This window comes from Bombus affinis, chromosome 4, assembly GCF_024516045.1.
Source record: "Bombus affinis isolate iyBomAffi1 chromosome 4, iyBomAffi1.2, whole genome shotgun sequence".
Taxonomy (NCBI): Eukaryota; Metazoa; Arthropoda; class Insecta; order Hymenoptera; family Apidae; genus Bombus; species Bombus affinis.
In genome coordinates, this window is record NC_066347.1 from 15352539 (window position 1) to 15380273 (window position 27735).

General features: G+C 36.1%; 1 protein-coding gene across 15 annotated transcripts in view; it reads left to right on the forward strand.

Moving 5' to 3' along the window:
- The window catches only part of LOC126915400 (protein unc-13 homolog B-like), a 376274-nt gene that overhangs the window by 148365 nt on the left and 200174 nt on the right, over positions 1 to 27735 (forward strand). For 7 of the 15 annotated variants that reach the window (XM_050720027.1, XM_050720024.1, XM_050720029.1 and 4 more), the window contains exon 2: positions 4045 to 5017. The exons of the other annotated variants lie outside the window; for them this stretch is intronic. The gene's annotated coding sequence lies outside the window, so the exon portion shown is untranslated. The remainder of the gene's footprint in view (positions 1 to 4044; positions 5018 to 27735) is intronic. 15 annotated transcript variants of the gene reach the window in all.

Genomic DNA, 27735 nt, shown 5'->3' on the forward strand with positions numbered 1-27735 from the left:
GGAAAACTCGCGTTCCAACTTGGAAATTTATATGTTGAAATGGCCGATCGATTTTACATTTAGTCAAAGTTTTACGAAGCCTCGCGATATGTTACAGTTATGTAATTCGACTTTTCCAGGAAGATATAATTAATACCATATAATTGCATGCTATAAAGGTGAACGGTGAACCGCGATATTTATTATCAGAAGCATTCGTTATATCGAGAGGAATTATTTTTTGGTTTAATATCGATAAAAAAAAACGAGGAAATGTCGAATATGGTAAATTTCATGTAACCGCAATTTCTGATTGTTTCTGAATATTAAAAACCTACGATAGAACTATTAGAACGTTAAATATTTAGAACATCGACGATCATAATTAGAAGGACGCGATGAAAATACATAAATATACATATATGATCATGTTTCTATCTCGGTAAAAATCAACATCGATGATTCTTGAAAGCATTTATATGCTTTTAGTAATTGCAAAAACGACAAATCTAGAATCCATCCTTTTGACAGATACTTTCAAAACTTTTATTAATTAATTATAATTCGCAGACTTATACATCAGGGGTCATGTTAAATTATCGGAAGAAGGCTCGAAGCAACTTTTTAATCCATCGAAAGTTTTCGTTTCATCTTTGGTACGCGGTTACAGGTTAACATGACAAATGGAAGGTAGAAACGATCGACTGGATTCTATGGTTACGTTCCCTGTAATAAAAATCTTCCGCAATTGCGCCCCGGAAATTGGTTTAGCGGGTCAATAGCACGTTAGCTCAACGAGTTGAAGAGAGGGCACGCGCGTGTGTTCTCGTCGGAACGTTTGGAAATTCCCTATTTTTCTTTCCCTCCCTTTTCTCTCTCGCGTTTGTTCTGACCAGTCGATCGATCGCAGGTTCGTTATAAATTTTCAGCAAATTTTCATTTCAAAGGCCGAACTTTAAGCTTAATTTTATGCCTTCCGGTATCGAATCTTTGTGTTAGAAAACGTACCGCGTAAATCACGACCGTCTGTATATCATTAGCCTGTTGTTACTTGATCTTCGCGTTCGGAAATTTCGTTTTTCCAATTTCATGTTCCGTTTCAATTACACGATATCCACCAAAGAGAAACTCTGTCCGAATAACGAGATCTATGATTATTTGCGTTTGCAATAGCGAACGTACAATCTTATTTCTTGCTTTGATCGTTGATATTTCGAAATTTTGTTTCACGCGTTTCGTTTCAATAAGGCGAAACATTCCTCGTTTTCTTATGGAATCAGCATCATCTCTCTTTCTAGCAACTGTCCACTGTCAATTATACAATATCCTTTCACACGAAAAATTACCTCGAATCAATTCTTATCAACGTTTCATTGTGAAATATAGAATAATTTCCATCTTCTAATTTGATTGCAATTATTCAAAGACTTGCAATTAGTGTAGTACTATTTTTCGTTAAAGTAATATATTATAATTTATTCATAATTTATCCCTGATAAAAAGAAACTCTTCTTAAGTAGTTTATATCGTCTTATTACGAATGTCTTGTGCAGCGTTATTCCATAACAGGATTAGATATTCAGTTCATCGTCACTATTCTCGATTAATTTATCGCCTTTATTCTATCTCAGTGCAACAATATCTCTGCAGGATAAACCAGAAACTTTCTTCGAATATTCCTATACCATTTTATTCTGACGTAGAGAATTATTCTTACCGAAGGCAAACACGGTACCCGCAAATCTGAATATAATTCTGGTAACGTACCTAGCGTAACGTATCGTATGTTTTGTTTCGAAACGGAGCAATAAAGCAGAAATTCCAATGCAAGTTCATTTCGTATACACGAGCTAACGTATACATTTGGTTACGATATCCGTGATTAATCGTTCCAGGTTTCGTTACGCCAGAAATAGAGGCACCGACGCGGTTTCATTGAGAATACGATCCTCCAGGGTTGTTGCTTCGAACTTCCATCTACCGTGACTTGTACATTGTATACGCGAAAATAAATCGCGTAACGCGAACGTAGGGGACCCTCAAGTGGTTCGTTTTGCTTTGGAAACACGTATTTCACGACTCGTAAAGATTGTAAAAAGATTCGAATAAAAAAGGGTTTTAAAACACTTCCTTTTTTGATTTTCCTCCACTTTTTATAGTCCCTTCGAGTTTCATTCGCGACGATTTAACTCCAAAGATTTGTTTAGGATATTTCACCGGCGTAAGGATAGTTTGAGAATATTTTAACGATTCTTTAATCACGCCATATAAGATATTTTGTTTGATCTTTCAAGTTGAATACGTACAATTTTATCAGATTTATTGCTACGATAACGTCATATTATTGAACTACGTTTATCTAATTCCGATTAGTAGAATACGATGTCCGAGCTGTGAGAATTTAATAACATGCGACGAAGGAAGGTAACACAGAAATAGTAATAAAAAAAAGAGATACAAGATAGATAGATATGTACTCTAGATAACTAGAACGTAAAAATCTACATGGATTACGAAGCATAAAATATATTCCCAAAGCCCTTAGTTCCTGTTTCGGAAATACCCTTCGCGATTCGTGCGAGTTTTTAAAGCAGATAGTCTATGACAATTTCGCTACAATTCCCAGTAAAGAAATATCGCTGGCGACTTTAACTCTTTCTCAACTTTTCTATTCACTTTGATACAATTCTATTCAAAAATAGGCGAGTTCATTTAAAGTTCTACCATTATCGTATTAGGGACTGTTATCTGCAGAATATCACAGGCAGTTGGAGAGCAGGCGAATATAGGAGCGAGCCTCGAAAGCCCTGTAGACTTTTCCGCTGGCCGCAGCTGACGCAGTATCTTGCGACGAACATGTTTGGTATCCTCGGTGAAGCGAGACGCGAAATATTTTTTGCATTCGAAGCGAGAACTTAACCTTTCCTCGCGAGAAAACGTTACAAGTTTCGCGTTCTCGTTTAAAGGGATAAGCTGTTGCGGAATGGATCGATAGAGCTCATAGAACTTGGAAACAATGCGTAAAATAATTCGATATCTTGAAATTGTACAGTATCCCTTACGGTTTAAAGAATAAATGAAACTTTTTTAGGATGCAGGTCAAGGGAAGAAATACGTTCGAGGTTATGGTTAAATTTTGCTATTATCGATCTATAAAATTGTTAATAAAAATATTTTCCAAGCAAGAAGGATAGAACGGTTAATTCTTGTAGGCATCACGTTGCTACCCTTTTAAGGCAACGCGATCGTACGATGTTTACTATACCAAAATTTTCTCGTTCTAAACGATCAAAACTCTCGATACCTAACAGCAATATAACTTCGAGTCATTAGCTGTTGTCGAACATCAACAACTCTTACTTGTGCTTTCTACGCTAGCTACACGAAGTTTAGGTATTCGTTATAAATTGCCCCAAAGCTGAATAGCCAATTGACCAACTATTCTTGACAAGCTTTAAAAATTGCTAACAAACATAAATCTGAAACAGAATATCGATCGATACTTTCACTTTTCAAGTTATAACTGAGCCTCATTTTCTTCCCAACGATCCTGCTCTTATCGTTTTCCGATATATCGTATAGAAGAATCAGCGTCGTCGCCGAAGCACGCTCCTCGCCCTTTTACGCTGTTATTCCCATTTCTATGGCCGCGAACGTTAAGAAAGATACCGAAAAGCAGGATAATTTTGTCTCGAGATAATAACCACGATGTTGGTCGAATTTTGCTTTAGAAGAAGGGGGCGTAGATCTCGATAAAGCTGAGCGACGCTTTTAATGCTCAATGGACGTTTGAGCGCCGTGAACTCAGGGGCTCGCCGAATTTCTTGCTGCCACCCTCGGCGTTATCTCGCGCCAGCAGCTCCGTGACCGCGTTTAAATTCTGACGAGCGACGGGCAGCGTGTATCAGTGGCAAAAAGCGCGGTGATTCGCAATGGAGAAAGGAGATCGTGGGTGGTTTGATCGCAGCGCACGCGTTCCTCGTTTTTTTGCACGTTCCCCGCGGCGCGACGTGACGCGACACTGCGTGATCACCGTACGCATCATCGCGTGAAATTCGTTTGCAGAGGCGGCGTGATCAACGAGGAAAAGTGTCTTATATCGGCGGAAGGTGCAGCACACGTTGGAAACTGAACGAGTTAAGAGCTCGGGGAGAAACTCGGTACCAAGGGAAGGAACAGGGATGAATAATTTAAACGAACGAATGGGAACAGTCTGACATATCGATTAAAAGAAAGGAGAGAAGAATAGAAAAGGTTTTAGAGAACGAAAAGAGGCTCGTCGATGGAATCACGATAGCTAACGCGAGATTAAAGATACCACTTATATATGTGTATATGGAAATATATGAATATATGATAATTAATTATTAAAAAGAAAAATCTACTAATATATTAAACGTATATGTCTCTGGAGAAAAAAAAGAGTTATTATTCGAATCTATTGTTTTATCTACTCGTTCGAGGTTTACACGTTGTCCAATAAGAATATCTATGTTAAGCCTAATGGTGCGCGCGGGAACACGCGCGTAAGTATCAGCGAGAAACGCGTGAACGAGAACACTTTCGAATTAAGGGAGAGAAGAACGACCAAAACGAATGTTGTCAATTAATATTGTATATTATTCAGATCACTTCCGGAGTTTACGATTTCGCCTAGTTCAATTACTAACTACCTTTACGCGCCGTTCCCTCTATAGCCGTTCTTCGAATTCTACCTCCAGCTTAAGAATAATTTAAGAGAAACTGAAAGAGTCGACAACGAAGGCGAAGAAAAAGAAGAAGAAGAAAGAAAGAAAGAGGAAATTGAAAAAAGAAGAGGAATAAATGAAAAAAGAAGTAGAGGAAGCGTAAGAGGCAAGAAGGAGTGGAGAGAAGAAACAAAGAGAAGGGTAAAACGGCCTACAAACGTATTTAGATTTAGTGCGCGTCACGGGTCCTCGACCGGACCCTTCCCAATGGTTGTACCTGGTTTAATCTGCAGTTAAGGCTTCACCCGTTCGAAACGGAAGCTACGTTCGGTTTCCGTATCATTACGAAGGTAAGGCAGCAGTAGAATAGGTCCTTCAAACACGGTCCTTACGATCTCGAACAGTTTTCATGGTGCTGTACGACTCGTGGTTCCTATCCAATTTTGGATATCCTCGTTCTTGAAGATTCAACGAGGCTGCGCTGTATTTCCTATGGATATGTAGAATGAATAGATAACACTTGTTGCCTCTAAAAGCATCGTCTTTTTTGCTTTCTATTTGTTTTTCATTCGCCATGGCTGCGTTTCCTTCGTGCATAGAGAGGCAGACAGTATCAGTACGTATATTGTAAATGATAACAACGCGGTGATATTCTCTATATTTAATATATCGCCATTCGTTTCATTTTCGTGCAACGACCATGTCGTTTGAGAATTAAAATGACGTTTACAACGATGCTTACAACGAGGAGCTTATTGTTTTCGAGATAATGTGGTTGCTTCGTTACGCGATACAATTTACCAGTGATTTCGATACGACTGTGTAATATCTTCGTTTCATCCTCTAAAATAAAGAATCCATTGGTGATAACGTTTGATTAAATGATTTCGTGGATGGTTGTGGATAATTGTCACGTGAGATTAGTGTTATTTGGTTGTACAATGTTCAGATTAATTTTTACGTGTTTGTCCTTAGAATGTCGTATTTTCTTATGGCCCGGTACTCTCAGTACTTTGGTATTTCTGAGTGCTAAGGTTACAAACTCCCGCTGGAAAGTTTAAGGACGACTGTTATTATATTTGTTTTAAAATTGGAGAAAGTTGCGAATAAATTATATCGTAATATGAAATTGAACGTGATAATACTATTATACTATTGATATATTAACATTTTTATTAAAAGATGCGTACAATTTAAAATCCACAATCTACGTGAAACATAAAAATTTTATTACAAATAGAATAAAGTGTGTATTAGTAAAAAAAAACACGTAGGATCGTGATCGACACGATCAGCCAAATTAGATTCCTGAAGATCCACTGCGTTTTCAGGGAACACCAAGGAAATAGCTTCTTGAAAATTGAAAGTTTCATACGATAAACTATCTTTTGTTCGATGGAATAGGCTTGAAAGTTTGTCTTGTTATAGGTTCGATGGTCATTAGCGTCTAAATATTCTTGTAACTATCAGAGTTACGAGAAACTCTTGTTGGGACAGAGTTAGCCAGTTCGGAGCGACTCGTTCTCTGACCGTAATAATTTCTTTGTAGGCCTAAGCTCTCGTTGATTTTCCAGTGATTCTAAACAAAGTATACAATTGTTTCGTTTTCAGTGCTTAATGAAGATCATTCGGTTAAGTTTTAGGACGCATACAACATTTTCTCAATTATTCTCTGTCAATTGTTTCAATATATCGCTTTTCAACAGATATATATGTTTAATGAATATACATTTAAAGATAGGAAATTTGTATCATCGAATTATAACGTCAAAAATCAATGAAATTGGAGCGTTTAATTTATTTCTGGATTAGCGACTCTTGTTTAAATTTACGATAAACTATATGTTCTATATCCCATGAAAGTTTACGTACAATTTAGTAGGACACTTATCCGCTAATAATCGTTATAATACACAGTTTTGATACGGGTACAAGTGATTATACGATTAAACTTATCGAACGAAATTAACAAAATCCAGTCGCCGATGAGCGATATCCTCTGGAACGAGTTAATTAATCGTTTATGTATAACAATATGTGAGCCTGCTTATAAGATACAAACTTCTATGAAGTTTCACATATAAGTACACACGCTCACTGGCAAACAAAAGTACTTATTTTACATATACAAACACAGAACTATAATTTCATTAAAACAATCATAAAATATTAGCTCGTCCGAAAAGTTTCTTTCGTTTTATAAGGAAATAATGGAAGCAAAACATTTTCCCTTTTATATTATTTTGGCGAATTACGTATAATCCATTTTGTTCTATCAAGATAAAGATTACAACGTTCGACAGATTAGGTTTCATGTTTGTATAAAGATGCGTCGTTGTAAAAGAAAGACACTTTTCGGACAAGAGAAATCGAAATTTATTGATTGCCTTTAGAAGCTCAATACGATCAAATGTATCAAAGTCGATTAAGTTTTTAATGTCGCTCATCGACGAATAAGAATACTTTGTAACTCGATTGTTCACATCTCGTGCAAACTAGGAAAACTTTTTTCTTTCAATTAGGAGCCTGTCGGCAGATGGAGGCAGCGTATGGAATCGGTGACACGTGGTCGGAATAATTCCACTATTCTCGTCCCATTCTTCTCTTTATGGTTTCTCCGACACGTTCCGTGTCGCTGCCTTCAATTAACTTTCCGGTCGCGTCCCACGGAAAAAAGGAAGGTTTCGTCCTGTAAGGATTCCCGGACGTTTCCCAGTTGAAAGCCAACAAGGAAAACGCGGTGTAATAAAACATGCATGATCATCTACTTGGTCAGGACCCCTACTTGTTTCACGCAGAAATAACTCTTCGAGGCGCGCTATCGTGTCGTCCTTTGATTAAAATTTATGAAAGACAGCAGGGTTCACTGCCTCGTAGTTGCAACCTGGACTCGGATAACGGCTCGTGAAAACATCTATCTCGATATCGCTTGTTCTTTCATATTATTTTTAAATTAACGTTGCCCGCTTTCCATTGTAATTTCAAATTGAGAGGATACTGTTACTGTCTTGAGACACTGTCAAGCGATAAATTGGATTAGTACAACGTAGTGGTAAAATGGATATTAAGGTTGTTGGGCGTTGAAACGTTTGGTTGTAATTAAAATCTCAGCCCACACGAATTTTGTTTTAGATCATAAATAAAGAAACGCGATAGAAATAAACAAATATGTAATTATTTTTCTATCGGATCACATTGATTTTGTCAAAAATCTCAACATATTTTTAATAATTACAAAGGCAAGAAATGCGAAACTAGAATGAAAGATTTTGAATAATTTGGTGTTTCTAGTTTTAAACTAAAATAGAATGATGTTAAACAAATCGCGAGAGAAGATAGTTTGTTCGAGAAATTGTGGCTTTAAAAGAAGCAAACGTAGTTCGTAAAATATCTCTTTTCCATTGTACATAAAACACTGTCGGTTTATGGGTGAAATAGCGCGATTATGAAGGAAGATACAATAACTCAGCGATGTTATAGCGCAAGAAACCTCTCTGTGATTTATTTGAACGACAAGCTCGATTGTCGCTCGTGAAATTAAGCTTTTGGTCACTTGGCAGACACGCGGCGCAATTTCCTGGTCGCGTCGCGTGAGAACGGAGCGCTTTTACGAGCTTCGCCAGGAAGAAGCCTAGCTCTGAAAAATCGCTTAAACTTGCCAAGACACTTGTTGACATCGCCTTCCGCTCTCTATCGCACTTACCATCTCTTTTCTTGCAACATGCGATAATACATCTCGAAATCGTACTCAGGATTGTTAATTATAAGCGGCACGTGGAAGAGACATATGATTAATGATTGATATTGTTCGATGCTTAAACAGTTAACGAATAATAATAAAATAATTAGAATTTCGTAAATGCGATATATAGCGACACGTGTGTATATCGAAGAAAGCTTTCAACGTATCAAATATGACGAAGTCGTGGAATTAAAAACAGAATAGCTTGAAATTAACATTTTAAAGATATTGTATAGTATTATAAAAACACAATCAGTTTTTTCTACGATTTTTCTTCAATTATTTATTTTATTTAAAACGTGACTCGTGTAGCGTAACTCTTTCATTGTGTTAGTACAAATTTACGCCAATCAAGTAATAATTATGAATACAATAGAAAAATTATTCACAGGGACAAATTTTATACACTGGAAATACAGTGCTCGTCCTTTCAATAAAGTTCCTCTCAATGAACTTTTGTTTCTTGAACAAACTGAGGCATCTTCTTAATAAAACAAAGTTTTACCGCCACAGGTCATAAAATATACGAAATATTCAGAGTGCAATCAAGGAGTATGCATTAATGGTTAAAGTTGGTCGACAGCTATAACCGAATTCTACGGAAGCGTGACAGTAGATAAACCTCGTTCATTGTCAGACAATAAAGCTGTTATTATACCGGCAGCGATAAAGTAGCTAAGATTAATGCAGAATACATTGACTGCACATTCGAACACGATATTCAACCGAAACAGTTTCTTTAAAGGTCTTCGTTAAATAACAGAAATATAATAATAATTGCTGCGAAGGTGCAAATAATTGTGATATGCAAATCATACGATAGTGTCTTTAGTAAATTTTAAAAGGATGTTGGAGAAAGAGAGGGAGAGATTATATAATTATAATAATAAAAAATATTTTCACAGATTAATTATTAATATAAATTTTGATTCCGAATTAATTGTTATTCTACAAAATACGCGTATGTAATTTAAAAGTATGACAGTTTTTAAATATCTGAATTTACAGATACTGAAGTCCCTTTCAAAGACTTGCACAAATATCCAAAATGTAGTTATAAAAATATAAAAGTAACAGAATTGTCGAGAGCCAGGAAGCGAGACGATTAAAAAATACACGTTGTATGATATTTAACATTTTGAAAAAACGATCAGCCTCCGTTTACGGAAATATAAAATGAATAGAAACGAAATATACTAAACTTCATAAAACCAGGAAATGCGACTAAATAAATATACACTTTCTATTCTAGAAAGCTATCGCATCATTTTCATTAATAGACATCAATTTCTCCGCTATAATTTTCCACACGATATGCAACCGTGCTTGCTTTAAAATATCGTAGAACGTTTCTCGAACAAAGACAAATTTAGAAGCGTCCCAGGCGTCGTGACGGTTCCTTTCGGTTGACCTCGACGAACAAGAGATTGAACGCGCAATTCCACCTAACCGTCGCGTGTAATTGCTTCATGAACATTGTCTGTGATCCGAGGAAAAGCGATGCAGTAAGCCGAGATCGGTGTCCAGTCTCCAGGGCATCAAATGAAGTTGTTATCGCGCGATCTCGCCCATTATTATCCAGATATTTTCGTTTTCTCTGGAACAACATTTTCATTACTCAAACACGAGCCGATATCGCGATGATGCGTCGACTGTGTAATTCCGTGATATCTTGCGAGCTTTTCGTTTCGTTTCATTCCGCGTATTTCGTTTGCATCGTCGCTGTAAAATTGAATTCCCGCGAGAACCAATTTGCCTTGTCGCCGCGCCATCGTTTTCTATCGAGACATATCTGTTCTTGGTTGCGTCTAATGAATTTTTTCCTCTGTTCTGCGAGATTGAGAGCGAAGAAGAGCGCGGAAGAGGAAATTCAGCGATTGATTTTATGAAAGAAAATGGTATGCGATGTGTTCGAACAGTCGCACGTTTTCGGATCTCGAGAAAACTCGCCGAAATTTGGAATTTTTCGAAGTCTGACAAATCTCTCTCTTACATTAATTTAATTTTTATGATAACGATTCGAAAATTCGTCAGCTTGAAAACATAAAGAAACGCCACACGTATTTTCGATTTTCTAATGATAATTAAGAACAATGATAAGGTGTATAAATAAGAGTAAGAAATTTTGCATGTCAAGCGATTGAGAGAGGTCAGGGATGATGGCAATCAGCCAGTGGCAAGGCAACAACCCCTTTTCGCGTAGTTGCGCTAAAGCGATTTGACGAATCCCATGCGACGCGTGCCGTGCACATACTGCTTCACCCTCATCCGCTTCTTCATTATTTACTTATTCTCCGAGGTAAAGGCGACTTTAGCTCGAGCACCCTCTTGTCTCTGACCTCGTATTTTAAATATTTGCAATCGATACGGGCGCCGTCTACGAGTCGTTGACTCCTTTTCGCTTCTTCCTCCTTTGTTTCTCTCCTCCTTCTTCTGCCAGACTCATTCTATTTTTGTACCTTTCCGTAATTCGGTCGAGCCCTTCGTTCCGATACTTTTATCTTTTTACAAGCATTTCATCTATCCTTAGCTATGGTCCAATTCAAGTGAAAGATTGCGAAAATTTCGTTTCCTTGGACGCGAATGGTTTTGAAAGAGACGAATGGATGCTGAATGGTAACTTGTCAAATTTATCAAATGGAAAATGTGTTTCTAGTGAGACGATAGAAGTGTTCGTGTTCTTTCGTGGATCTATCTATAAATACAATTTTGCTTTCCAAAATTTGATATACCGATTTCGAATATTTTTCATTTTGAAAATTCTTCGATGAAATCGCCAAAACGAAAGAAGGAGGAAGCTTGGCTACCTATGTCTGATGGAATTAGCTTGCCCCGTTGACTTCGAGTACCTAATCACGTATAGTTGACACCGACAGTGACTCTGACCCTGTCGCGTGTTCTTCTGCAACCGTATTATATACAATGTACGTAATTATGTATATTACATGCTTCAAAGTTTCAGTTCCTTCCAGGCTACTGTATAAGTACGGAAATACTGAAAAATCTTATTTCTATTTTTTTTTTTTTCTTTTTTAGGATATAGAACTTTTGTGTACTGACTTTCTTCCACTTTGGAGCATGATAAATATAGAACGACCGTCGTGCTTTTATTTCAAATAACAAATATAAATTAAATTAAGACAAATTTGATACAAGAGCTTGCCCGAATTGTATTAGGTTGTCCGAAAAGTTTCTTTCGTTTCATAAGGTGATAATAGATAAGCAACAATTTCTGTTTTATATTATTTTATTGAATTAGGTATCACCCATTTCGTTCTACTGCTATTATTACGTTCGTGCATAATTCAATAAACTAATATAAAACAGAAAACATTATGCGTGTATTATTTCCTTACAAAACGAAAGAAACTTTTCGGACAACCTAATATACTGCTCACTGAATATCTCTACCCTTCCTTTGACGAGTACTCGGTCTCGTCCTCCCTATACATTCCACGTGCACATCGTAACGACGTTACACGTAACATTCGACTCATACAACTTACAGCTAACGTACATTTCTAACGAAAAAGAGAAAGAATCAAAGTAACCTTAAAGTCTAGGAAATTCGTCTGCAGGAAGTAAAATCTAAGCTTCCTTGAGAAGGATGATATTACTCTCTATTCTCATTGCAAGTCGTTTCTAGGACGCAAAGACTAAGGTGGAGCAGCCCAGCGAGTTTACTTTGAAAACGAGTGCCCTCTAAACGCTGGAACCGCCTTTATTGGTTCATAAAGTCGAGATACCTTAGAGTTTAGAGTACCGAAACTCCTTTGTTCCACGGGGGAGCACTTATTCCGTTGAGATGAGTTCGATATCGCACCGTTTAATCTAGATTTATTTCACCTCGAATGCGAGGTCGCAACGATTCTCTCGGTAGCTATGTACCTTTTAGCCAGCCACCGCATCCTGAAAATCTTCACCGCGCCGGAATTACTTGGAACTTTTGGAACAGTATCCAGCTTAAACGCTGTCACGATTTTCATCGCGGTTCAGCCTCGTCGTCGACCGGATATGGACGATCCGTGGCGAATTATTTCGCGATGCTTTCTCGGTGTTAAAGTCGGCTTATAATTTAGACAGGGCCGGACCACGCATTGTCACGCAGCTAATGTTACGATCGGCACACTTCAAATCCGATGGACTGATGACGGAGATAAAGATGTAGCGGCACTCGGCGACAATGTATATCGCCGAAGTGCCTAATGAGCCATCAATATTCCAACGGTCCTTCCGCCGAATGTGGCGGAACAACGTGCAACACACACACAATGTGCGTGGCAACGGCCGCGGACGCCTCACAAACGCGTGGATAGTGGGGATATTGAGGGGTAACAAAGGGAAAAGAAACAGATCCGATCGAAAGTCAAATTGTAAGAGCTTCAGTCTTGGAAAGTCACGGCTGTAGTTCAGAAGCAAATTGTAATTAGTATAAACCAAGTGTAAACCAAGTGTTAAAAAGCAAATTCTCTTTTTATTCTTTTTGTATTTTATTTTCGTTTTCACCTTCGATTTCTTTTTTTTTTTTTATTTTACGTGACACTGACATCGGATTACTGACATTAACGGATAATTTGTAGCGGCACATGAGCTAGAGGACAATTCTGTTGAGAATTTTGGATCTTAATAACCGAAATAATGGTATAGGAACGCTAAATTTACGCTTAGAATTCATATTAGAATAGCTATATATTTATTTGACAAGCGATTTCAAAGATATTCATCGATACACACTTGCACGCGCCTCAACACTTTCTTCCATACTCCACTGTTAGCTGACTGAACAGTTTACATTCATTTGTTCTCGAGACACCACGCACACACATACTTCCACACACTGATATTCACATACAAGTATCACTACTACACAGCTAACCTAACCAGCACATAAAATTATACATATCTCAATAAATTCAAATCATGTTGTTGTTTTGCCTCGGAGTATCAATATCGTTAGGATACACAGAATGTATTAATAAATAAACTCTGGATAAAACAATGTCGCCGCTACGTGCAACCGTCGAACAAAGAAGAATTCTAATTTTCCGATTCTGCCCCGATCAGTATAAATAAACGGAGTAAGGAGTTCAGTTATGAGTCGGTCGCGCGAATCAATATCAAAGTATCTATCAGTTATCAACGAGTTATCAGCGATCTAATTAGCGATTTACACTGTCTTTAATCTATTAGTACGAGCGAGTATTGTCTGTATTAATTTATTTATCAGTTTAAATATACTTGACGATTTTCAACAGCGAGTTATCTCGTTATTCGAACAAATCAACCATCCTCTGCAGAAACTAAATCCTCTACATTGATAACCCCGACTAAACAGTAGTATTCTCTACAAATTTATAGGAAATGGGTATAGCAATGGTAAATTTGAAGATGTGATTTTAAGTGCGGAAATTAAATGACTGTTGTTGGTTCAAATTTTGAAGAAATAAAGTTTCGTATAAGATTTTATGTACATACACAGACTCACGAAATTATTTGAGAGCTTTTAGTATTACCATTCGTATCTCTTATTTCAAGCCGAAATGTGGTATATACACGCGGTTTCGTTGCCCCATTCGAATCACACAAACGTACATAAGATAACAAAAGACTAACGATTATATTGCGTGCCTCTGCTGCGATATTATATAACTTCTTCTGGGAACATTAGCTGGAAATATGAAACGAACAACTTACCGGTAATTTGTGTAACGTATATGTATAAAGAAGCAGTTGTTGCTCCTTTCTTAGAGATAAAAGATTTCATTTATTGTTACTGTTATACCGTTTAAGTTTGACGTTGATGGATCATCGTCTGCTGAAACCGTTATGAAATATGATAATGGAAAGGAAAATGAAATTTACGTTGCAATTCCTTTCATAACCTTGACCCTTGAGAAAAGTGACAAAGAATAGTGAAATGCAACAACAGCACATTTTCAAATTTATGGTTTTACGTGTTCGAATTTTTCAATATTCAAACTTTTAAATATTCACATCTCAAAATATTCAAATTTTCAAAATCATATTTTCTGTATATATATATTACTTTAACCCATGGTTTCCTTTCTCTGCCTTTCAAAAAAGAATTCCTGTCAAAAATAAAGACACGCCTGTCTCGAGACAGAGACGCGTCGATTTCCTACCGTCTATCAGAATCTCCTGGTATCCCTTTATCCGCGCTTTTGCAATGTGATGCAATCCACGGTAAGGATAGGTGTCACTTTGCATCATGCAGCGGCTATTCACTGGAACGTTTCACCGTTATCGCTTTCGAGTCGCTTCGGAGTAGCGTGACCGACGTACATATTTGGAACTGTCAGGGTTTCGTTAGTACACAACCATTGGATAATGGTTCCCCATTGACTGGATCGCTTACGTTCGGTCTCGGGTGTCCGCTTCGCAATTTCTCGTCTCCCCGAACGTCAAATCCGACGCTCGTTAACCGTTTGAAATCCCATACGCGATACGCGCAAGCTATTACGTCGTCGACGTTTGTTTCCCATACGAGTAATCGTATCCACTAAATTGATCTTTGATGAATGATTGCCTCTTTGGATAAGTTCCTCTTCAGAGAAGAAAAATTTCCTCTTGAGAAATTTAATCTGCTTTGTATAGGACAGGATCAAGAGAAGCAAGTTGGCTGAGCCTAAATGCGACGCATGGTATACAAAGTTCTATATTATCTACGTTAATCTAGATTATATTGATAATTAGTAACAATTATTAATCTGTGTTTAATAGCGTTGTTAAAGGGTAAGTTTTCGAGGTAATCTTCTGTTTCTTTAATTTCAATATAATTATATATTTTCTTTTATACAAATGAAAATACACATAGTATTCGTGTTCGAATTGAGAAAGTCGTGTCAAAGTCGTTGCCAGACACAGCCGTGGCATGAATCAGCGATTCCGTAGTGTCTCAATCGGCGTTAAGCACTGGCATCGATTGTTGGGACTCGCAGGAAATGTCTCTGATCTAGAGATCACCTTTGATGACTCCTGGAAGAGAATTGCTAAGTCCCGTAGAACTGCTGATTGGTCATTGTCTTTAGTAGGCAGTCAGCAACCTTGGAAATTCTCGATCAGGATGTCTCTTGAAGGAGGTAGACGGAAGAAAAGAGAGATCAGGAAGAGAATTTAATTTCGACTTAAACTTAGAGGAACTAAGATTACAAGTAAAATAGTTGTCAATCAAACAACAAGTGAGAATCAGTGCCAGTCAAGAGACTTATAATGATCATGTCCCCAATACGTTAAATTGGGTAGTGCTTCGAACGTAGACGGCACGTAGTTGTGCAGTGCTCAAAGTCAAAAGGAATCAGTTGGAGAGCAGTCGAGTATAGCAGCGTTGCAGACCTAACAAAGAAAATGATAAAACTTCTATCTTCTTCAGTTTTGAGATGGTAGATGAGACATTTTAACCAAAGGACGTAGTATGCGTGTATAAACATGTAAACGTGTAAAATATATCCGAACTAAATGGAAAGGCACAAGTATATTGAACTAATCTTTACTTCTATAAAACTGCATTCATTTCGTAAAGATTCAGTTGTCATTAAATTTATCTCAACACTATATTACACGTATAACTAATAAAATTTCCACGTAATTCTCTCAATTTCCTTGTACTCGTCCACAGTCTTGTCTTATATTTCACTGCAGCATTTTTATGGCCTTATTATTTCTTACGAATTATTCACCAGTTTTTATGCTCACGACTGCATCATATATCGCGTGAAACAGAATTAAAAGAGGAGATGTTGCTACGCCATAGCGCAATCTCTAGAACCACACGCGTTTTCGGTCGAAATATAATATATTCATAGCATACACACTAATTGAAAATGCTATATTAATGAATTTGTAAACGTTGCAAATAAATCAAAATAATCTACGTTTACAGCAATAATAAAGTATTACTAATAGAAAAACGATACTTATATATGGAACAATGTTTCACTTACGAATAAAAATATGAAATCTTGAAAACAGTATAAGAACAATCAAACTTTGAAGTGTACAATTTTCAAACTATATTTTAACATTATATTGTTACTTAAATTATCGGGATTATTTAGAAAAAAATTCTCTAATAAATAAACTAATCACTTACATCTCAAATGTAAGGGCTTCATTTTTTTTTTAACCATTGGCCTAGAAAATTTCGTTGATGCAGCGTTGTGCGATCCTCGATTTCCTCTCGCAATTTGTTTTACAAAAAGAATTCCTCTCCTGCCTCGATTGTTCTCTATTTTATCTACATTCCTACCTTCCATCGTCATCTAACCTGTCTCTCTGTTTGCCCGTTATTTTTTCTCTAGACAATAGTACACGATAGTATATCCGAGGAGATCAAAGCACGGAGCAAGCGTGCTCGTAAACACATGTTCTATCCACACAGATAGCATTGTTCTTTGCTATTTCTTCCTTTCTCTTGCATTTTCCCTGCGTTTTCCCGTTGTCTGGGTTTTTTCCCTCTACTTTTGCTTTCTTTCATCTCGTAATCGTTCTTTCTTGTCAGTCGAGTTTCGTCTACATGCGTTAATTTCGGACAATTGTGTCTGAATCGAAAGCAAATGACGGCTAGTATGGAAGGTTGTTTGAAAAAAGGAAATGTAAGAAAGAATCCTTGAACCATGTAATAAAACGACGGAGTCGGATTGATGGATTTACAAAAAGATTACGTGTCTCTCTATGGCTAAGATTTTTTCAGATACAAAATATATATGCGTATATAAATATATAAATATTTTAATTAATTTCCACTTATTAATTATAATTCGACGTTGCAATTTAGTTAAATACTGTCGGAGATTCTGAAATATTTGTTGGAACTAGGACAAGTGGATTTGGGATTAGTTTATATGCTGTGGGGAATTTTTATTTTTAGAATAATTACGAAGCAAGCAAGGTTGAATTTGGTATAAAAACTTTTAAATCTGCTAATAAATTTTATTCTTCTGAAATCCTTCGTTTTTTCGGTATTTCTATGTTCTGCATAAACTCAATGATATCGCGTACTTCGTTATTAATTCTTGCACGTTCCCCGCTGCGTTAATATCGACACCTATAATTCCTGCTCGTTGCATTGATTATAATTCCGATTCGATAACAAAGGCAGTTTGTACTCTTGACGAAGTTTAATTCGAACTGTTGGTTAGTATAATTTCCCTACTTCAAAAGGATACTTTGAACGTCTAAATACGAAATGATATTTACTATAATTATTTTACATTGAAATAATACACTGTATAGTATATGTACTATTAGCAGAACGTGTGACTAACGTACGTAACGAATAAGCCATTAGTGTCTCTTCATAAGCGAGTATAATATTTTGATATTATACGACCTACTAGAGATTTGACTCACTCGCACAACGTTGAATAATTAACATCTAAAGTAGCCACTGAAAAAATCATAAGGTTCATAAGGGCAAGAGGCCAAGTACTGTAAGAACGAAGTAAAAGTGACAGCCCATTTATTTCAGTGACCTCACTGTTATCGTAACGTAACGATTGGGTAAAAATAAAATAATGAAAACTGTAGCGTACTTGAGAAGTGTACTTCAGATATTTAGAGATCATTTTTTAGATACTAAGTTTGAAAATATTTATCGTATAGACAAAGGTATATTGAGAGAGAGAGAGAGAGAGAGAGAGAGAGAGAGAGAGAGGAAGTGATGATTGTCTATTCGTTGCATATGTAAAAATTTGAAATGTTTCTAAAACTAATAAAAATGTTAAAAATTTGCCGAATACTAGCAAGTTCGTAAATTTCAAAACTAAGAAATCTCCCGATTTAGGATATTTTGAGAAACATTCATACGAGAAATTGCTTTCTTTAACAATCCAAACATCAAATATTTTTTACTTCTTGGAATGATTTTTTTCCCTCCCATTTTTATATTTTCCGAGTTTCTATATTTACGAGAGTGATATAAAAATGCAAGAAAAGATGTATGAAAGATATTCTTATCTTTTCTATAGTAAGGTAGCGTACATGTAAGTCAGTGGTACTTACCGTTCTGACGGTAATATCATACTTTGATATAAGCTCCTGATACGAGAAGCTCGATTGAATCGACACAGTGGCAAGATTACAATGCTACATTGACAAGGAAGTTTCTTTTATCAGCAGAACTTTTCATATCGCTTTAAATGGCGCTTCTCAACTTTACTCCGTCGCTAATGTCCTGCGATGAACTAATATCTGTAACTTTTGATATTCGCCTCATGTATCGTTGACATTTACTACTGCCATACTAAGATATCAATTCACTTGAGAAAGTTAAAAGACGTATTTATACTCCATAATGATACTTTTGCTCCTCAAGTTCTCTCCAATACTCATTTGCATTTCCGCGTTTTCAAGTCGTTGAAATGTTCACTCGAGTATTCATATATTAAAAACATATACGAAAATAATGTTAACATATGAAATTCTTATGATGCTTATCACAACCGTATATAACTATCTTTATTCGGAGATTTATTAATTTACTTATTTGCAGATTTGCTGACAAATTAAATACAATGCTATTTATGTAGACATAAAACATAATATTGTTGCAAATGCAGTACAATATACATTTTATATATACAATCCAGTACACATTTTGTACAAGTGTTAGATCTGTTTGAAAAGAAATAAAAGATTATCGATTTCTTATTCATTCCAAATATTAATCAAATGGTGAATCTTCCATGAAATTTCACCATGAAAATGTTAAAAGAATTGTGCATAGCTGTCAAAATGAAGAATTACTCGTTTCCATATTTTTCTCCACATTAAAGAAATGTAACAATGCTGTTCAATTTTCAAAATTATAAAACACTCTGCTTAAAGCTGAATGTTCTCTTACGGAATAAAAGAATAATATCAATTAACAGGGCGCATTCAGAAGATTAATTTAAACCACGATGCCACCTGTGAAAGTAGCAGCGAAATTCAATCGGTTCTCGCGTTTTTTCCCTTCGCGATTGTCGCTCGCAAGGGGAAAACGCAAGCACGCCTTTCCATTATTCGCTTCGTTTTGCGTTAACTTGGCCGACTCGTCTCGGAGGCGAATAGAATTAAGCTAAATGAAATTGAATTTCGTAGAGTACTCTTTCGGTCTCGGAATTTTCGATGTTACGCCCAATACGTGACGGAAATATCCCCGTTCGTATTTTTCGTTGACGAAGCGTGTCGCGCAGTGAAATGTTATTATTTTTTTTATTTTGTGTCATTTTTCTCCATTGTTCGGTTAGAATGCTCACGTTTTGTTTCTCGAAATTCTTGCCGGCAAAAATACGCAGATTCGCTACTTTACGGAATTAAAATTCATATTTAATTCGTTTCAAATAACGCGTTAAACGATCTTAGGACAATAATGAATTTAAACGCTTACTGAAGATTAAAGCAAAATTACGCATAGATTTAATTTATTTAAGCGTCTTTGATTATTGTTCCTACTAGAATAAAGCAAAGAGAAGGTAGATAGGCAGTTTAATTTTGTTTTAAGAAGAATGATTTTTCCTAATTTCGTAGATTTCATTTTCAAGTAGAATCACCCTCTTGCACGGATAAATTAATAATATTAACGAAATTTTTATAAATTACTAGTAATAACAGATTTCTCTGTATAATAAGGAAACATTCAACGAGAAATCAAACGAAATTTTACAAACAAAATTTACAAATTACAGATCATCCGATCGTGCTCGACGTACAATTGGAAAATTATATAAGCAAATCGCCAATTTACTATTATTTACTATTATGCAAAAGGGTTCAGAAAATCACTTGTACGGTTGCCAGCGAATCTGAAAAAAAGGAAAGGACATCGTAGAAAAATGCGTGAAATTTGAAAACACGACAGTATTCAATTTCACTTTCATCTCGTCATTAACTTACACGTTCCACTCGAAATTCGGAAACAAAATTCCAGCAACTTTATTACCTCAGCCGACAAAGTATTACAAGCAGACAAGGAGCGAATGAGGGAAAGTAGGAGGCTGAAGAAGATGATTGAAAAGTTCGCGTTCTTCGGCATAACAGTGGAAGGAAGCTAGAGACGAATTCAAATTCCGACAGGGCGCAGACTTGAGTTACTAAGGCCTGATAATGGATTATCCGCGTTACTTTCATCCCCATTCCAACGTCTCGCCATCTTTCTATAGAGATTAATCTTCGTTTAATACCGGTGTCGACGTCATGAATCAGCGCCACGAAACTTCCTCCATCGCGACTTTCTTTCATGCAAATGCCGGAAGCGTCTTGTAGTAGAAAAGCTTTCCACGTCCGGAATCGTCTGGATTTCTGTCCGTTTCTCAGCGTCGACGTGCCACTTGAGCTCGCAAATCGATCACTCGACCACCTTGCTCCATCAACTTCCACCTTTTACGATATATAATGTACTTATGTACGTAAGCGCCATGACCCAACCGCGTCGAAAGAACATTCAAGTTCAATGTTCAAGTTCAGCTGTTACGTGTATTTCCGAGTTTCGAATGGAATCGCAGATGAATTGTATCGATCATTGTTTTGGGTTCCGTTGAAGCTTATCGGCTTATTGGCAGATAATAAGATATTGATTGTTCTTACAATGAGTATTCTGGCAATATAATTTCGGAGAAATATATCTGTGATAATGTTCTACATAGTGTGTATACAAAAATTATAAGATGTTTATTGTAAAATGTAGGTATATTCAATGGATTATTAGAACCCAATGCGAACAATCTTCTGAAAAATAATAGGTGTCGAAGATGGCAGATCTTACTGAGCAGATTTATTAATTTGGATAGCTCAGCATTCGATGCTTGTATGATCTCTGATCTGTGAGATATTATACTTGTATTAAATATCTTGTAGCTTTTATGCACGTTTTCATATTCGTTTCAAATTTGACCAATATAATTATGGTAATCGCGTCTCGTTACAGTGCTAATGCAATTCCAAAATGTTTTATACAACATATAATACAATCATGGAAAATATTTTCGTGGATCATTGTACTCTTATGGGACATGTTTCCTGATCGTTATTTATTTGGAGGGACATATAGACATGAATATGTAAACGCGAATATGTGAACAGATGCGTTTGGTTAAGTTGCATATGGAAAATGAAATGTAGATTAAGGTGAATTATACTTCTATAGTTAAAATTTTTGTTGATTTTCATGAATATGTCTCAATTTCTTTTAAAGCCAATGAGATTGAAACGAAACGATTCGTAACAAAATAATGTTATCAGTATGTCAAATTTATATTAAATATATGTAACGAATAAATTATAGAAGCGGATGTGTTTAAGAAGTGAAATATTTATTTGACCGATAGTAGCAAATAAAAACAACATTTCAACAAGAAGAATTACCCCATGGGAATAAAATCCATATAAGCGTAAATTGCATTAGCATCGTTTTGAGATCAGATTTCCGCGCACATAACGAGACAGCTGTCTCGAGTTTTCTGGAAGGGAAAACCAATCGTGGCCTTCCTGCCAAACGGTCGTTTTGCCGTACTTAGATTCCGCCTCGATCGTCGAAAACGCCAGATGCGTTGGATACGACGAGATAATAAGATTTTCAGACAGGAGATCGTTCTATTGCTTGTTTCGTTTCACAAAATCTGATGCGTGTCAGAAATTGCACCAACGCGCAATATCTTAACCTTATCCGTTTCTTCCCCTCTTTTTCCCGAAACTAGTGACTCATTTATCGAAGAAAATCTTTAACATTATCTTGAAATTTTCATTGATTTTCATAATGTAAATTCCGTAACATAAATCATAAAAATCAGTGAATTTTTAACGAAATATTGTGAAATTCATTTTGAGTGGAGAACTTATTCCATTTCCATTTTGGATGGGAATTTATAATATATTGTTATTATTATTGTCCTTATTACGGCTTTAGCATCTCTGATAATTTGTCAGAAATTCCAGTACAGAATGAGGCTATGATAACCCTTACAGTATAGTGAAATCTTAAACTGAAGTATCATATGGCGGTACAGATTAATGTTATGGCGACAAAGGTGGCGTGTAGCCTTTCATTTTTCGACAGAGACTGAAATAAAGCTTCATACTCTGCAACCCTACTTCCAGTTTTCTGCTCCATATCTTTTAGGATTTCGCTGACAAGACAATTTATAAACGTAAATATTTCATTTGTAATATCTCGACTCTAAAAACCTTCAAAAGAGTAGAACACTCTGTTAACAATCTTTTACAAATAAATAAATTCTAAGCCAATTTTTAATATATTTCAACTTTACACTGTCCATGTGATCTTCGTACTACGTTTTGCTCTATTGTGATGTCTGAACTCTTAAACTTCGAAGTAAGACATTCTGTTAACAATGTCTTTCACAAGTAACTAAACATTTAATCAATTCTCAATAAACTTAAACTTGGTACTGTCGTAGCAAACAAACGGATCAGTTAATTTTCGATACAGTTTACTCGATCCTTACAAAAGACTTCGACTCTTTCAGCGTTCTGCTCGAACAAAGCATGGAAGTATAAGTTGCTGACTTATCATTTTTGCAACGTCACATGATCGATTATGTATTTCCGGCTTCAAGATCTACCGTACTAGAAGTGCACAATGTAATGAAATTACTAACAATTCAGAATGGGTAGTTCTGGTATCAAATACACGTGAAAACTAGATATTCTTAATTTCTTACAGGAAATAAAAATTACTAATTGACAAATAATAAATAACAATGAATAATACGTATGATGAAAGCGTCATTATACATCAAATTTATAACACCATAATGCACAAATGTTTCAGTAATTAATATTATTAATAAATACTGTAATAGCTACTATATGTATATAATTAATAAATACTACGATACTTACTACCATATAATAATTAATATATTTAATATACACTATATTTACTATATTTATATATAATTACTATATTGAAAATAGACAAATGACTATATAGAATATCTACATAAGACAACTTCTTTAAAATTTTCTTTCATAGCTAATATATTTGATTCTAACATCTTAAAGGTCAGTAAAAGAGGTAAAAATGACTTTGACTCGATGCCACAACTTCGCCATTACCGTTTGAACCTATTATCATCTCCTCCCTCATCGCTGTTTCCTATGCGATCCCGGGTCGTATCGTTTCTCGTTTCAAGCACATTACAGCAACATATCGAGAACCTTATCGGTGAGTGAATATGCATTCCGTGAAAGGTAAAGAAGCTAACGCAACGCGATGCACATTCACACCGGAAATCGTATCCTGTTGATACGACCACTTTGCATTCGCGATCCGCTTCATGCACGTACATATATCACGATCGAAGATGGATTACACGTTCATCAGAAAAATACCAAGTTGCTCGTATTTTTAGAGGCTTCAACTAGCTCGCAGAAAGCTTGGTCCAACTTTTCGGTCGTTTTTTTTTTTTCATCGATATTTTCCAGCGACTACGGCTAATGCCACGTGAATTATTAAAGCAGCAGATGGATTCGGTTCTTCGAACGTAGATTCAGGATCGCTCGAACGGATGTTACTTTAACTGTCCATGATTTCAGCAAGGGAACTTACAAGGCTGCGTGAAGCTATAAAGTGGGATTCATTCGTTTTCTGTTGAATTAATCACAACGAGAGCAGCACTCTCTGTGCTGATCCTCCTGATGCATATAAAATCTTCGATATTTGAAAAACTTGGGAATATCTCGAGGCTAAGGGGATCGAGAAACGAATCTTGCTGTGAATTATTCTATCGAACGAGTGACGTCGAGTTAGACATAGACAAGAGAAGGCGCCTAAAAATAAAATTGTTTTAATTATCCACGATCTGAGAAAAACAATTTTAAATAATTACAGGAAACTGCAAAATGAGATCTACGTTTCGTGTTCTGTTGAATTAATCGTAGAATTATAAATAAATAGCACTCTATATTGGTCGTCTAATGTACGACGCTAACAGTTTATTCGATAGTATTTTATCTCGTTTATTCGTCGCACGTAATCCAGTAATACAACGTGTTTATTAAAAACAGAAATACGTAACTTCCTGTTAATTATTTTGTTAAAAAAGTAGCAATATTCTCGATGCTTCAATAAATATAACGTAGGGCGAAAGAGCATTAAATCGCAGCTGACGTGATCAGTTTGATCGAATTTATAAATGATACGATCCATTTATTATTACTGTTGATAAAACCCTCTTCGTTTCATAAACATCAAATTTTCATCCGCAGACTCTGCATGAAATGGCATTTACATTCTTGGTCCTAAAACTTCATAAAAAAAACGTCACATTTTTCCTGTTCGTTTTTCGCAATTTTCGATTACATTTCTCTATCCCTATTCCTTTCCTTGCGTAACGTCTTGTTGAGTAAATAGTCGCATCGGTTACATCACTCACTCGCTCGTAAGACACGTACAGATTGTCGAGAAGAGTAGACATGACTGTAGTCTTCCCATGTCAGTGATCTATAGCGTACCAGAGGAACATTTACAAAGGTATATAATTTCATCCTCTGATCCCGTCTTACCCTTTTAACGATAAATCATGCGTGCGCCCTTCAACGATCGTGTTATCTGGTGCGAGGACAATTTTCCCGTTTATTACATAAAAAGAAAAAAGCAATGCCATTGTTTCTTTTCGTTTGGAAATTTCGTGCAACCTGGACGATCGAATACGATGTCTCTTCGCGCTTCTTCGAGGTTGGTTTTTATTGCCTAGCTTGGTGGATGGACTTTCGATAAGATACGTGAAATGGAATATGCAAATCGAATTTGCGGGTAAATCTCGTTGAAACTCGCCCTTGATTGACGAGTTTTGATAGAATCGATTTTAATTCGTTTCTCGTACAGCAAATTCCTACAATGAAGAGCCTCAGAAATTCACGCAACAAGTACCGATCACTATCAAAATTCATCGAACGTTTGAAAAACCCTTTGATCGGACGTCATACGTAACTGGCTATCGTTTCGTTCGCATGGTTCGCCGTATCGTGGCGTTAATTACTTGATTGCCTCAGTTGGAACCGATAATTACACGGCTTTATTGAAATTTTCCGACCCGTTATCGAACGCCAGGGTCCCGTAATACTCAATTTAACGATAAAATCTGGAACTTCTGAAAATCAGAATTGATCCATATTGAACAGGCTACGGAATTTTGATAAACAGAGATTGATTCACGCTACACAATCGGATGACGTTATGCCACGTCCAATGGGAACAACCGGTGCCTGATTGAAGCGTAGAGCTACGATATGTATCTGATTACGCTTTAATAAATAAGGGCTTGCGACATCGAAATTTCACTCTGCGATAGGAGAACGTTCTCGTTCTGCAAACAACTGGCAACTGTATTTTTTGAGAAAAATGAAGAAAACCATTTTTACGTACGTGACCGTATCACGCGTTGTTAGCAGTTCCTCTCGTTTTGTTACACGAAGCACGTGAAAGATGTAATCGCACGAAAGAGGAGAAAATGCTGCAACGATGCAATTCATCGAGTTCTTTGTTGTGTACATTTTGTTTTTTAGAAAATGAAGAATAGGTAACATCTTATGGCATTAAATATCAAGATAATGAAATATTATGGTAGAAATTCTGGATATTAAATTAAATGCTGGATTAGCAAATTCTGAAGAATCTATTATTCATAGATCGTACTTCTATTCGATTAAAGATGCTTTTTTACGTAAATACGAAAGAAGAGACTACGAATTATTTGCTACACATAAAACGGTGAAAGAATGAAAAGAACTAGGAAATGCTAATACGTGAAAATCTAACGTATACGTATCGATCGCATAAAATTCAATTTCTACAATTTTTTAGAACGTCCAGATTCTTCTTACAATCCTTTAGGATTTCTAATTTTTAACTATTTAATTTTTCAATGAAATTAAACGGAAATAAGATATTCTCTTCATGCTGGTTATATCGTTAATTTGTTAATTTATCGTTGCCAAGAAGAACGATAACAGTTAAACGGTAAATTAAAACAGCTCTTACCTTCGTTAGCTGTTTCGTTATCGCGAAGCTTGTCTCTTCGAAGGTACAGTATTATTTCTTTTCTGTTCAAACAATCGATTGATGCGCTACGTCTCTCCCAGTCGCCTCTGTTTTTTCCCAGCACGACGCGTCCATTGTCTCAAGATGAATGATGTCACGGAGCAGGCAAAAAAAAAATCCAATTTCGTTGGAGAAGCTCATCGATCTTCCTTCGCTGCCTGTTCCCTTCGGCAGCTACGCGTCCCGCAGCCTAATAAATTGCAGTTGTACGTAGATCGTACCGATGTAATTGGACAAAATACCGGGACGAGGCGTTAAGCAAGGGTTATGGGTGTTTGGTGAGCTCTTGCTGCCGGTCTGAGAAATTTATGATGTAATATAATGTAATATAACGTAACGTTTCGCTCTGAGGAAAGTTCGGTCGAGCATAAAGGGATTATTTGGAATTCTAATTGCGAACTACAGGTCAGTAAAGTTCAGTGTGAATTAGACGTTCGCGCTTTTCGTCGATCGAAATTTGATATATTCCTGGCTTTCGCGCGAATATTTTTCGTGTCCTGTTTTAAGTCTATTTTTCAATCCGATCTTTTGATTTCAAGCTTTCTTTGGAGAGTCGAAACATTTTGCCAGATTACTCGATAAGATACTTAATCTTGTTGATCGTATATTTTACTCATTGAAGCATAACTTCGTATCTGAAGGAGTTCTATCTCCATAAATACAAACTGTGAGGCCGTGTAATCGAAGTAGAAAATTCACGATAACGGGATTCACATAATTGTACGCTCTATTTAAAGCACTACTAACAATGTCGATACGAATGAATAAAGATACGAATAAATGTGAATAAAAGAAAGAACGACGAGAATCTATTTACAATTTGAAACTAATGCATCACCTAAAAGTATCCTTACTCGCATATACATTTAGCACAACTAAAAAAAAAAAAAAAAAAATTATTGAAAGTACTGTTGCAAAAGCTTCGAAAAGGAAAGAACGTCGTATTCTTTCAATAAGAAATATTAAAGAATATTATTAAATTACTTTCTCGTAGATAATATACAATATCAAATAACAATAATAATGGTACACTTTCTAGTAGATGATGTACAATATCAAATAACATTCGTCAAATATTTTCATTCCTTCACACTCTTCTGTTATCTTGTTACATATCAAATAATAGATCTATTTTTGATTGTCAACTATCCATATCGTGCAACTGATAATTGATCGAAATATGCGTGTTTAGCTCGTCGCAGCTCTGCATTCCTATTTTAAAATACACACCAGTCTGTCTGGTTGTATATAGCGAAAACATAAAC